Genomic DNA, 12902 nt, shown 5'->3' on the forward strand with positions numbered 1-12902 from the left:
AACTTATTGACTAGCTGCAGAGGAAGCAATCAAAGTTGCTTTGTTTACAGAAAGTCGTAAAAGGCCCCCTGCTATGCTTTGATCAGCAGGGGACCGTCTTCACCTTATCCTGTGTGTTCCCACACCCCCACTTTCAACCCCACTCTGTTTCTCTCAATAAATAAGCACCTGACGAGGCCTGAGTCAGACTTCATTCGACCATCGCTGTAAGCACAGCGACGAGTGAACTCTCCGCCTGCAGGTGTCTAAAATGACTTGCTTGACTCCAGTGTGGTTCTTGCAGAATAAGTTAGAGTGAGCACCACCCTAACATTTTGGTGCCGAAACCCGGGACCCTCATACCCGCCATCTGGCTGACGGAGGAGGACGTGCTGCATTGTCGACAAGCCAGCGTCCTTTAGGGGGACCTGGAAAAGAAAGTCCTGGGAAGAGAATTTCTTCGCTGGGCCAGCATCTTAGGTCAGCCTTCGTCTGCCAGAGGTGGATTGACGGGTTCCCGCAATGCAACGGACCAGGGGTCAGGTAAGTTAAAAAATTGTGTGGTTGTGAAACGCGTAAAGGGTGCACGGGAGACAGCTTGGGTTCAAGTCCCAGAGGAAGGAACAGGCTAAGAAAAGCAGAGCTTCTTTTTCGTTCATCGAAGAAGTGTGTAGATTCTTCTTTGTCTGTTTTTCCAAGCTGAGGGATCTGGCTTGGGTTAGAGTCCCAGTGGAAGGAACGTGCTAAGAAACACGGAGCTTCTCTTTTGTTAGTCAAAGAAGAGTGTAGATTTTTCTTTGTACGTTTTTCCGGCCAAAGAACAGCTTGGGTTCAAGTCCCAGTGGAAGGAACGGGCTAAGAAAAAACAGAGCTTCTTTTTCTTAATTGAAGGAGGGCGTAGATTCTTTTTTTTGTCCATTCTTCCAAGCTATGTTGGAGGGTTTTACACCCATCTTGGATAGGCCTAGAAATAAAAAGCGTTGGTGTTTGTGTGGTTGAGAGAGTGCGACTGGTAGGATGAATTGACTGCAGAGAGAATTTGGTGAGAGGTCAATTTAAACCTGCATTGAGGATCCTCAAAGAAAAGAAAAAAAAAAGAAATAAAAAAATTGTATAAACCTAAAATACCAAATTAAGATGGGAAGCAAAACCGGTAAATCCCTAGCTCTTGAATTTGGAGCTACGGTGTCTCACCTGTGCCTTCCATTGTCTCCACTTAGACTGGACTGTGGAGGGGGGAGTGTGGTATTGTGGTGTGAAAAGGGTGTAGGAGCCGGCTCCTGTGGTGATTGATATTGTAATTTGATTGTGGGGGAGACTGATGTAGGTGTGGGGCTCTGGACTCTGCGGGTAGCTGTTTGCTGGGTTGACGGGGGATGGGGGACGACGGCATTGGTTTGTCCCAGTACTGGCCAGGCTGGAATAAATCAGTATGAAAATGCCGCCCCCCCCCCCCCCTTGCTTCCCTTGCTGTGGCTGCGCGCGGAGTGGGGTCGTACCCACTTCAGGGGTGTGCTGAGTGCATGGTGGCAAGTGATATTGAAGCAGGGTGATGCCTAGGGTAGGTGTGACAATGGTTGCACAAAGGATAAAAGGCACTGAGGCAAGAAAAAAAAAAAAAAAGTACAACCAAGACGTCAAAAAAAAAAGATGGCGTTTGCGCAGCGTTGTTTGTTGGTATTGTTTGTGAGCTGTGTCTCTGCTGTTTTTGTGTTGTCTGTGTGTTGTGTTATGTGTTAAAAGGATGAAATTCGCTAATATAGGTGCACTAAAGAATTTATTTATCTGTAGTCTATCTGATTTGCCCCGCAAAACAAAACCGATTTTGTTAAGATAGGAAGGAAAAATAAAAAAGCGAGCAATTTGTTTATGGGCAGAAACTGGTCCACGCTCCTTTAATGCCTAGCCTTGGTTAGACAAAATTTGAGAGATGGAAAGAACTTGCTTTCTGGAATTAGATGTACAATTATGAAATACCAACATTTCAAAGCTAAATTTAAAATTTGAGGATAAGAGAGCGATTGAGTTACCGTTTTTTTCCATGTATAGTGCGCCCCCATGTATAGTACGCACCCCTAACAATGGCATGCTGATGCTGGAAAAAAGCTTGTACCCATGTATAATACGCACCCAATTTTTATGAATTTTTTTTAATTTTTTTTTTAATTCTTTTTTTTTTTTTTTTTTTTTTTTAAGTCCCAAAGATCGTCACACACGCAGGGAGGCAATGGGTCCCATTTTTAAAGTCTTTGGTATGGTCTTAACTAGGCTGGATGTCATTTTTTTGTTGGCGTAGATTTCTCCGACTGCCCCTAAACGCACCACCGCGCTCCGTGCGCACACGGCGGCTCTGTATGGGAGAGACGTTGAAGAGGAATAAAAACACCCTTGGAAACCAAAACTTGCCCCTCGTCGTGACTCGGAGCCGCAACAAATGTTTCGGATTTGTGTAGGGTACATTGTGACAGACGGCAAACTAGCAGGTGATCGAGCGAGCGTCTGATACAAGAGCATTGCGGTCGTATGGAGCGTGTTTTAAATGAACAGCAGAGACGAAAGGAACAAGGCAAAGTGTTGTGAAATAAAATATTACCTGTAATACGCATTTTGTTATTTGCTGATTGAAACTGCTAATTAAACTGTGAATTGAAACTAATAGGTGGAGAACTGAACTCTCGCTCTTTATATAGCTGACGTGTCTTGCGCAACCGTTCTGCGCATCTGTAATGGCGGCCTCCGTATGACGTCCGGTCCGCGATGGAGATTAAAAAACAAACAATATTTGACAATAACACACCATCGATTGCACCATCGCATCAAACGATGTGTCGTCAATTATGAATTTTACTAAGTGTGTTGGGCAGGATGGCTGAATGCGATGCGCAATTGACAACAAACAAGAAGAAAGGTGAGTTTTATTTCGGGGGAGATTTGTCATGTCTCGTCCCCAGTTTTGCTATGTGTCTAGGTTGCCATAGTTTCTGTTCGTGTCACCCCGCTCTTCCTGTGTCACCTCAATCGATGTAACGTGTTTTGTATTTAAGTCCTGTCTGCCCCTCGCTCACCGTTGGATCATTGCATGTGTTACTGTCATTCTGTTCCTGTCTTTGGTAATGTCACCCTGTCTTTTTGTTCCACGACTTTGTCGGTCAGTCCTGTTGTTGGTTTTGTTGTACCATGACTTTATTTAAAAAAAAAAAAATTAAAAATTTTTTTCTTTGTACCCATGTATAATACGCACCCCAGATTTTAGGACAATAAATTAGTAAAATATTGCGCACTATACACGGAAAAAAACGGTAGTTAAAGTTATGAAACTACAACAGTTAACTATTGTATTATTTTGCCAGCAGTTATTTTTTTTATTTTCTTTTATTTTTTTTATTTGATTGGTGGATTGGGTTGTTACGTTGAGAAAGGAAAGGAAACGATACAAATTGGCAGCTGTATTGAGCCATGGGGTTGTCACTTGCCGTTGACACCTGGCTCAACAGGGGGGATGGAAGGGCAGTTCAGTCAGCTTTATACAACATATGAATTTGATTCATATTCAAAACGTTTATAAAAAAATTTTTGTAGAGCTTGTTTAACATGTGCTTAACACGATCCACAGGGTTATAATGCCTGGTCATAATTGAAGCATTCTAAAAATGGATTGAATTGGCTTCAAAATAAACACTGAATGCCTTAACAGTGGCAAAAACGTTATGTAAAGAAATAATAGTTTGTCAACAACTCCTGTAGAGGTTAAAGAATGGAATCAATCCTTTTAGTTAACTGTAGGTTTGGTTCATAGATTGTTGTTGATCAGAACTGTTTTTCTTTGTTAAGTGTTAAACACAGTTTGAAGTAGTTGCGTACAAGTTATCCTATATTTACTCAATGTTTGTTTAAGGAACTGCATACCAGTTACCTTACATTTACTTAACATTTGTTTTAGTGTTTAGGACAAGTTACTTATTGTTATTGAGTGCTAATTTACTAAGTAGATAAAGTCTAGCAAATGTCTAGTTGCATTGTTCCACAGGAAAGCGGCAATTAAAGTTATCTGATCTCACTCGCGGACAACTCGGCCAACAACTGGAGAAGAACAGATGGACAAACTCTGCGGGGGTCACGGGCCGACAATGAAGTGCTAGTTCACACCACACTACATTCCTTAGCTAATCAACGTTGCTACAGACACAATCTTCCCTCCCTTTGGTGTAGCAACGCCTCTGTAACCAGGGCAACCAAAACAGTGATGAGAGGAGCAGAAGAAACATCTCAAATGACTAATGCAAAGGTTGCAGAAAAGGTGCTGTTTTTTGCTGTTTTCCGGACGTGCTGCTGTCCTTTCGGTGGCGGATCCAGGTCCAGATCACCCCAACGTTCTGGCTGAAGGTCCCAAGAAGGAGGGGGACGGAGCCTGCGTCGACTGGACCCTATAAATTGGTGGAGCGCATCTCACATGCCGTCCGCCTGGCCGGCAAAGGAGGATCGTGGTATCATCTGTCCCAGTGCGCCCCAGTGAAGGGTTCCTGCAAGGAACCAGATCAGCCATCGACAGTCCCCGCCCCAGTTCATACAGAGGCAGAATAATCCTCTTCCCCCTTGGTGCCCAGGTAGTCCACCCTGAGCCACTGAAGACAACGACCACGCAGCAGACATTCCCAAGTTCTCCCCGGACGGAGCAGATCTGCGAAGGGGGTGAGAATTGTGCTCACCCTCCACCAGTGGGCGTGCCAAGCCCCCAACGGCTGAACAATCGCGAGCAATTTTTATCTTGATTGATAACATTCTGGTCGCCTAAGGCAGAGGGACCGTGTAACTCTTTTCCTGCATTTAATCTGGCCGCAGGTTTTTAAAATTACACACACAATTTGGACTGGAGTATTGAGGAAAAACCTCATCTTCACTGGAAGTTATTGCTTTCATTGTATTTTCTTACTTGTGTTTGATTGATCGAGGTTGACATAATCATATGATAAAACAGGAGGGATATGTTAGGGTTTGCAGAATATCTTCATCGTATAATTATGTTGGAGTATAACCTGTAATAATTTAACTAGGTTGTCCTGTCTCGACAAAATTAGTTTACCAAAGTGCTAAGATCTTTTCAACTAGCTGCAGAGGAAGCAATCAAAGTTGCTTTGTTTACAGAAAGTCGTAAAAGGCCCCCTGCTATGGTTTGATCAGCAGGGGACCGTCTTCACCTTATCCTGTGTGTTCCCACACCCCCACTTTCAACCCCACTCTGTTTCTCTCAATAAATAAGCACCTGACGAGGCCTGAGTCAGACTTCATTCGACCATCGCTGTAAGCACAGCGACGAGTGAACTCTCCGCCTGCAGGTGTCTAAAATGACTTGCTTGACTCCAGTGTGGTTCTTGCAGAATAAGTTAGAGTGAGCACCACCCTAACAGTAGGTCTCCAGTGCCTTTAAGTGCCTGCTGTATGTGGTCCAGGCTTCTGACCCATACAGAAGGGTGGGGAGGATCACAGCTTTGTAGACCAGGATTTCGGTCTTTGCTTGGAGGTCACGATTCTCGAAGACTCGCTTCCGTAGCCTTGAGAAAGCCACACTGGCACAGCTGAGGCGATGGTCAATTTCATCATCAATGGTGGCTTTAGATGACAGGAGGCTGCCAAGATAGGGGAAGTGGTCAACATTTTCCAGTCGGATGTTATCAATAGAGATGTTTGGGGGGCGGACAAGCAAGCTGCAGTTTGGTAGTGGTTGGTGGAGGATTTGGGTCTTTTTTGTATTAATGGCCAGACCAAGCTGTTTGTATGCCTTCGCGAAGGCAGACAGAATACTCTGTAGGTCTACTTCTGACAGGGCCACAAGGGAATTGTCGTCCGCATACTGCAGCTCCATGATGGATATGGTGGTGGTTTGACCTTTAGCCCTGAGTCGGTTGATGTTGAGGAGTTGGCCGTCAGTTCTGTACATGATTTTGACTCCGTGGGGCAGATGCTTGCTTGTATGGCGGAGGATAGCAGCAATAAAGATGGAAAATAGTGTTGGAGCGATGACGCATCCCTGTTTGACACCTATGTCAACCCTAAAGGGTTCCGTCTCGTCTCCACTGCCGCTGAGCACTGTGGCTGACATGTTATCATGCAGTAGTCTCAGTACTCGGATGTATTTGTCTGGGCAGCCAATCTTGGATAGAACCAGCCAAAGGGCCTGACGGTTAACTGAATCGAAGGCTTTGGTGAGGTCTATAAAGGCCATGTATAGTGGTTGATTTTGTTCCCGGCAATTTTCTTGCAGTTGTCGAGCAATGAAAACCATGTCTGTGGTGCCTCTGCTTGGGCGAAATCCACTCTGAGACTCAGGAAGGATGATTTCTGACAGGGGGGTGAGTCTGTTGGCCAGAACCCGGGCGAGGGCTTTCCCTATGGTGGAGAGGAGAGAAATGCCACGGTAATTCCCGCAGTCTGCCTTGTCTCCTTTCTTGAATACGGGGACGATTAAGGCATCTCTGAGCTGCGCAGGGATTTCCTCTTCTTCCCAGATCTTAAGAAGCAGGGCATGGATGTGCCTGAGAAGGTCGGGTCCGCCTTTCTTCAAGACCTCTGCTGGAATTCCATCGGGCCCAGCAGCCTTGTTGTTCCTCATCTTCCTAATGGCATCCTGCAGCTCGTTCAGGCTTGGTGGCTCTCCCATGCTTTCAGCTGTGGGCTGTTGTGGTAGTTGATCAATAGCCTCCATCTCTGGTGTAGTGTCCCTGTTTAAGAGGTCCTCGTAGTGTTCTTTCCACCTGTTTGCAATTGCCTCCTTGCCCTTCAGCAGCAGGCCATCCTTTGAGCGAAGGGGGGTTAGGCAGCGGTGGCTGGGACCATACACCGCTCTTGTGGCATCAAAGAAGCCTCTCGTGTCTCCAGAGTCAGCAAGCTGCTCGATCTCCAGAGCCTTCTTTGTCCACCATTGGTTCTTCAGTTTCCTAACCTGTGTTTGGACGGCTGCCTTCGCTTTGGCATGGGCTACTCTTTTCACCTTGCAGTGGATGTCATTTTGCCAGGTGATGAAAGCTTGCCGCTTGTTGTTAATTAGCTGCTGGATCTCAGTGTCATTCTCATCAAACCAGTCTTGATGCGTCCGCTTTTTGTGCCCGAGGATTTTTTTGCAGGTGTTCATTATAGTAGTCGAAAGTGTGCTCCAGTGTGTTTCAGTATCCTCTGGGTAGTGGTTGGGCAGCGCTGCACTAAGAGCCTCCTGCAGCTGTTGTTGGTAGGCGGTGTCATTCAACAGCTCGATGTTTATTCTTGGCCGGCATTGTCTTTTCTGCATCAGTTTTTTCCGCATTAGGCGGATGGACATAATGGAGCGAATGAGGCGATGGTCGGTCCAGCAGTCGTCTGCACTGGTCATTGCTCTGGTGTTTAGGACATCGCGGCGGTCTTTAGAGCGGACAATGACATAGTCGATGAGATGCCACAGTTTGGAGCGAGGATGCATCCAAGATGTTCTGAACTTGGTTTTTTGACGGAAAAGTGTGTTGGTGATGACCAGGTTGTGTTCTGAGCACTTGGTTAGTAGTAATGTGCCATTAGAGTTTGTGTTTCCAACTCCTTCTCGTCCCAGCGTACCCCTCCATAGGTGGTGGTTTCGTCCCACTCTGGCGTTGAAGTCTCCAAGCAGGATTAGCTTATCCTCCTTGGGGACTTCCGATAGGACTTTGTCTAGGTCAGTGTAGAAGGCCTCCTTATCTTCGTCCTGTGCATCAAGTGTTGGTGCATAGGCACTAATGACCGTGGCCATCTGATTGTTGGCAAGCATCAGGCGTATGGTCATTAGGCGCTCGTTAATGCCCACAGGGAGTTCATGGAGGTGGTTGATGAGGCGGTTCTTGATAGCAAAACCCACACCATGGATTCTTGGCTCAGTTGCAGGTTTTCCTTTCCAAAATAAAGTATATCCACCTTTTTCCTCCTTCAGCTGCCCTTCATCTGCTAGTCGGGTCTCGGAGAGTGCTGCGACGTCGATCTGGAACTTCCTTAGCTCTCTGGAGATGATGGCAGTTCGCCTTTCAGGTCGATCACTGGCTTGGTTGTCCGTTAGGGTCCGCACGTTCCAGGCTCCAATGTGTACATGTTTTTGTTTCTGACCGTGTGATGGTGATCCCTCTGGATGCGGTATTCCAGACAGGATTTTATGAGGCAGGCTATATTTAGGGTACCTTTTCTAACCCCCTCCCCTAAATGGGGTGAGCAGAGTGGATCCTAAATAGGGCTGCTCAGTCATGGGTGCAGCTGCCAAGAAGCTCTTCTGCCTCAGTCCAAGAACTTAACGGCTGAATCTAACACCCACCGCCTGTGTGTCAGGTTGTGGCTAGGGGCTGCCAGACCTCACTGTCCTGCCCCCGTTACCACTTACTGATCGCCACAGGACTTTGTTGTCCAGGATGTAAAATGGAATACGTTCCCTTCAGGAGGACGCCTGCGCGTGACGTCTTTTAACGTGGGAAGACTGATGCGCCTGCAGCCACCACACGGTCCTTGGCAGAAAGGGGCCAGGATCCAATGGCTTGGACGATTGACCACCCTCTGTTGCAGCCTTCGTCCGCCTTCAGTGCCGTTGTGACTCAGTGTCATCCTCCGCCACTCCCACCGTTGAGGTCTTTGGATCGCACTTTGTCTGGAACCTCCCCTTCGACCTTACCGCCATGGTTGAACCTACCAGGAGCCGAGACTCCAGACGGCATCGCTCTTAGGTTCATCGGAACATGCAAGGCTCTCCACCACGGCAAGGTGGCGATCCATGGAGAACAACTGACTTACACACACACACGCACGCATTCACTCACGAGCACTCACACACACACGCACTCACGAGCAGTCACACACACACACACACACACACACACACACATGGGAGCACGCACACGCACACACGGGAGCACGCACACACACATGGGATACCAAGCGTCTTCGCGCGCACAGACAAGCTCAAATGGACGACATTAGACTGACACAGGCGTCACAGAGATCACGCACGAACACAGAAGACAGACAAAGGGATTCGACTCCATTTCACATTTTGCTTTTTGCCAACTGCTACTATGCAGTTTGGTCGTTTTAGCTGTTATCAGTGCACAGATCCACTGACAACTACGCTCCTTGCACGTCTTACTTGACTTTGTTCCGTTCCCAATAGCGCTGTATCTTTTCCCCTTTATTCTGCAGAATTTAACTTAAGTATGCACGCAAATTACTTTTCTTACATGGTATACCAATATTAAACCCCCAGAGGCCTCTTTTTCCCACGTTTTCCATTATACAAGAGCCGCGCAGCACCTTCGTCCAATTGCCGTCTGCCGCAAGCTCAGATTTATCGGACTTTGACAGACGTGCCTGACATTACAGTGCGTCTCGACAATCGGGATCAATCGGGATCAATCGGGATGTGTTTGGTACTCCAGCTGCACTGCTGCTCAGAGGAAAAAGCTCCAAGGGGTCATCAACACAGCACAGAAGATCATTGGCTGCCCTCTCCCCACACTGGAAGACCTACACAGAACCCGCTGTTTAAAAAAAAAACACAGAACATTCTGAAGGACAATTCCCACCCTGGGCACTCCCTTTTCGAACTGTTGCTATCAGGCAGACGCTATAGATCAATTACGTAGATCAAGGACTAGCAGATTCGCCAACAGTTTTTACCCTACAGCGGTAGTCACATTGAATGCCGCTAAAAGAAAATGATTATGTCTGAGTATGTTCTTCTGTGGGTTTTTAGCTTGTATTTTTTAATCTTTTTATTTATTTATTTATTTTCATGCACTGATCGGTTGGCACTTTTTAAATTTCGTTGTACACGTGTGACAATGACAATAAAAATCTATTCTATTCTTGTTGTTTTCGTTGTCCCTAAAAGGCCATCTACTCGGTTCTTTTCTGGTCACGGACAACTGGCCCTTCTATATTCTCAGTCCCTATACATTACTGAAACTAAATCTTCCTGTCCAGCACAAATAACCTATGCGTAATCTCACTGCTGCCGGCCCGGCCTTCTAAGGCAACATACAGAGACGCATGCCGGCTAAAATTTACCACACTTCTTCTTCGATAACTTATCAAATGTTTATTTTTATTTTTATAATGACTGCAAAGTGACTCTGGATGATTTTGTTTAGGTGATTTTGGTTGCTTCAGATACAGAAAAGCTGATACAAGTGCACCACAAGTTGCACTGTGTACGTGCAGGCAGCAAAGGAAATCACGGTTGAAATCATATTCATCCTCTGAGAAACACATGTAAATAGTTGTAGATTTCTAATGAGTGTTACAGATTAATAAAGATGTTTTTTTTTGTAATGATTTCTTCCCATCATTTTCCCCTGACTACTTCTCTGTGGCAAAAATACAAATTTAAACATAATTTAATTACATATGTACAGAGTGTACTACAGACGGACGGTAAAGAAGGAATTAGGAAAGGTGGGGAAAGGAAGGAAGGAGGGAAACAAGGACGGAAGCCCTGTGCTACCCCCATGTGGCAATTTGATACACTGCAATTCGTGCGCAAGAAACAATTTAGCCAGAAAGACCAACCCAGGCCGGTCCAAAATCAAGACGTACGTCCAAGATAAATCATATTTAATGTACTATTATGGAATATCCCCTCCATGAGTCGTCACCTTATCGTGGTGGAGGGGTTTGCGTGCCCCTATGATCCTAGGAGCCATGTTGTCTGGAGCTTCATGCTCCTGGTAGGGTCACCCATGGCAAACGGGTCCTAGGTGAGGGGCCAGACAAAGCACGGCTCAAAAAGCCCCTTATGATGATAAATATATATAGAAACAGATTTTCCTCGCCCGGACGCGCGTCACCGGGGCCCCCCTCTGGAGCCAGGCCTGGAGGCGGGGCTCGAAGGCGAGGGTCTGGTGGCCGGGCCTTAGCCCATGGGGCCCGGCCGGGCAAAGCCCGAAAAGGAAATGTGGGTCCCCCTTCCCATGGGCTCACCACCTGTGGGAGAGGCCAAAGGGGTCGGGTGCAGTGCGAGCTGGGCGGCGGCCAAAGGCAGGGACCTTGGCGGTCTGATCCCCGGCTGCAGAAGCTGGCTCTTGGGACATGGAATGTCACCTCTCTGGCTGGAAAGGAGCCCGAGCTGGTGTGCGAGGCAGAAAAGTTCCAACTAGATATAGTCGGACTTGCCTCCACGCACAGTTTGGGTTCCGGTTCAAGCCCTCTCGAGAGGGGCTGGACTCTCTTCCACTCTGGAGTTGCCCACGGTGAGAGGCGTCGAGCAGGTGTGGGTATACTTATTGCCCCCCGGCTGGGCGCCTGCACATTGGGGTTCACCCCGGTGAACGAGAGGGTAGCCTCCCTCCGCCTTCGGGTGGGGGGATGGGTCCTGACTGTTGTTTGTGTCTATGCACCAAACGTCAGCTCAGAGTACCCACCCTTCTTGGGGTCCCTGGAGGAAGTGCTGGAGAGCGCTCCTTCTGGGGACTCCATCGTTCTACTGGGTGACTTCAATGCGAAGAGAGGGGCGGAGCTGTCAACTGATCACCACCTGGTGGTGGGTTGGCTCCGATGGTGGGGGAAGATGCCGGTCCGACCTGGCAGACCCAAACGCTCTGTGAGGGTCTGCTGGGAACGTCTGGTGGAATCCCCTGTCAGGAAGAGCTTCAACTCCCACCTCCGGCAGAGCTATTCACACGTCCCGGGGGAGGCGGGGGACATTGAGTCCGAGTGGACCTTGTTCCGCGCCTCCATTGTTGAGGTGGCCGACCGGAGCTGTGGCCGTAAGGTCATTGGTGCCTGTCGTGGCAGCAATCCCCGAACCCGCTGGTGGACACCGGCGGTAAGGGATGCCGTCAAGCTGAAGAAGGTGTCCTATCGGGCCGTTTTGGCGTGCGGGACTCCGGAGGCAGCTGACAGGTACCGGATGGCCAAGCGGAACGCGGCTTCGGCGGTTGCTGAGGCAAAAACCCGGACGTGGGAGGGGTTTGGCGAGGCCATGGAGAATGACTTCCGGACGGCTTTGAGGAAATTCTGGTCCACCATCCGGCGTCTCAGGAGGGGGAAGCAGTGCAACGTCAACACTGTTTACAGTGGAGATGGCGTGCTGCTGACCTTGACTCGGGACGTCGTGTGTCGGTGGGGAGAATACTTCGAAGACCTCCTCAATTCCACCGACACGCCTTCCATTGTGGAAGCGGGGCCTGGGGACTCTGAGGCGGACTCTCCAATCTCTGGGGTCGAAGTCACCGAGGTAGTTAAAAAACTCCTCGGTGGCAGGGCCCCGGGGGTGGATGAGATCCGCTCGGATTTCTTAAGGGCTCTGGATGTTGTGGGGCTGTCATGGCTGACACGTCTCTACAACATCGCGTGGACATCGGGGACAGTGCCTCTGGATTGGCAGACTGGGGTGGTGGTTCCCCTCTTTAAGAAGGGGGACTGGAGGGTGTGTTCCAATTACAGGGGAATTACACTCCTCAGCCTCCCTCGTAAGGTCTATTCTGGGGTGCTGGAGAGGAGGGTCCGTCGGGAGGTCGAACCTCGGATTCAGGAGGAACAGTGTGGCTTTCGTCCTGGCCGTGGAACAGTGGACCAGCTCTTCACCCTCAGCAGCATCCTCGAGGGTGCATGGGAGTTCGCCCAACCAGTCCACATGTGTTTTGTGGACTTGGAGAAGGCGTTTGACCGTGTCCCTCGGGAGGAAAACCTTCCCCTGGAATCCTTCCATTAAAATGAGTGGCCCGAAGAAAAGAAAGGTGGACACTGAGTGCCGAATGTTAAAAAAGAGTGGACAATTTGGCTCGACCTACGTGTGTGAGAAGACGTTCAGCCACATGAACGTCAACAAAGCCCGTAATAGATTTAGGTTAACAGACCGACACCTCGGCTCTATCCTAAGAATTACCACAACAAATTTTACTCCAGACTATGATGCACTAGCAAAAAAGGGAAACCAACAATCCTATTGA

This window comes from Syngnathus typhle, linkage group LG20 (genome assembly GCF_033458585.1).
Source record: "Syngnathus typhle isolate RoL2023-S1 ecotype Sweden linkage group LG20, RoL_Styp_1.0, whole genome shotgun sequence".
Lineage (NCBI taxonomy): Eukaryota > Metazoa > Chordata > Actinopteri > Syngnathiformes > Syngnathidae > Syngnathus > Syngnathus typhle.